This window comes from Mangifera indica, chromosome 15 (genome assembly GCF_011075055.1).
Source record: "Mangifera indica cultivar Alphonso chromosome 15, CATAS_Mindica_2.1, whole genome shotgun sequence".
Taxonomy (NCBI): Eukaryota; Viridiplantae; Streptophyta; class Magnoliopsida; order Sapindales; family Anacardiaceae; genus Mangifera; species Mangifera indica.
In genome coordinates, this window is record NC_058151.1 from 7,054,637 (window position 1) to 7,056,570 (window position 1,934).

Sequence of the window (1,934 nt, forward strand, 5' to 3'; positions counted from 1 at the left end):
GGTAACAAGAAAGGTTAGAGGAGTAATAAGAAATAAAAAGTCCTAGAGATTTTAGCTTGCCAGAAGTACGACAAACATCATAAGAAGGAATGCTTGATAAGACAGGTAGTCTATTATCACTATCGTCAGCCAGGATATATGGCCAAATTATATCCAATGGCCAACTTGATAGCAGCCATCGATTAGATTTCTTCCTTTAATACTCTTATTTAAATTTAAACTAATTATGGTGCTACACATTTTTTCGTAACTAGGAGTTTGGTAGATAAACTAGGACTACGACTAGTTTAGGTGACTGAGAGAGTAAAAATAGAGTTACCAAATAAGGGGAAAGTAATCAATGAGGAAATAATGTTAGAGCAAACCATTGACATCCAGGGTAGACAACTTCTCATGGACTTGATACTGTTTGAGATGTCAAACTTCGACATAATCTTTATGATAGACTTTTTAAAGAGGAATGAAGCTGAAATAGATTATCTGTGTAAAAAGGTTTGGTTTAACCTAGGAAATGGAGATTAGTTTGAGTTTAGTAAAGGGCGTGTCAAGAGCTTGTTGGTTAATGCCATGAAAGCAAGAAAGGTGCTAAGTAAGGGGCTCATAGGCTTCCTAACCAATGTAATCAATAAAGCAAAATCAATCCCAAGTATAGAGCAAATGACAATGGTTCAAAAGTTCTTAAATGTTATTTTGGAGGACTTACCAGGTTTAGCTCCTAAATGAGAGGATGAATTTAACATTGAACTAGCATCAGACAACACCTATTTCTAGGGTACCTTATAGAATGACCTAAGCTGAGCTACAAGAGTTAAAGAAACAGTTTCATGAGTTGTTAGAGAATGGGTTCATTCGACTAAGTCACTCTCCTTGGCAAGTTATTATTTTATTCCTTAACAAGAAGGATAGGTCTATGCGAATGTGCATCGACTTGTTTAATTAGGTAAGGGGTTTAATGGTGTTCTCAATAGACTTGAGATCCAACTACCACTAGGTAAAAGTAGTCAAGCAAGACATTCCTAAAACAAATTTTCAGATAAGGTATAAACATTTTGAGTTTGATGTAATATCATTTAGACTAATGAATGTCTTTATGGTGTTCATGGATTTGATAAACAAAGTATTCTGTGATTGCCTAGATAAATTCATAGTGGTTTTCATAAATGACATTTTAGTGTATTCTAAGAGACATGAGGAACACGACCTATACCTGAGGATTACATTGTAGAGGTTAAAAGAGAAACACTTGTATGCTAAATTTACTAAATGTGAAGTTTGGCTCGATCAAGTAACTTTCTTAGGGCATGTAGTATTAGCATAGGGGATATTAATGGACTTGAGTTGAACCATGATAAGGGGATCAATGTTTCACACCTAATCGTGAGAACCCTATATGCATAATGGATGGTTGCTCTTAAAACATTTATAACTCTGATATTACCATAACCAAGGGCATAGGTAATAGTGATAGAGTTATCATAGTGTTAAATGATTTCATTGAGAGATAATGATAGTTCTCACATGTTAAAGTTATTTTTTGACAACTTGGTGCAAAACATAAGTGTACGTTGTAGATGTGCTTACCAGAGTAACTTGCTAAAAAGATTTCTTATGAATAATTGTTATAGTGTTTAAGAAATATATCCTTTTAATGAAGAGAGGTACATATGATCCTTGAACTTTAGGTCATTAGACTATTTTGTGTAAGGATTGGTATGGTTTGACATCAGCCAATGTAATCTGATCAAAGGATTGCTAAAAAGGTAGTAATTAATTATATCAGGATTTGTATGAAGTCTATAGTAGATCGATAAAAGATTTTTCACTCTAGAGCAAAGGAGCTGATATCTTAATTAAGACTCTCTAATAGATAACAATGACCAATTAAAAATATAGTTATAATAGGATAGAGTTGATGTTTAATCTGATATTTATTC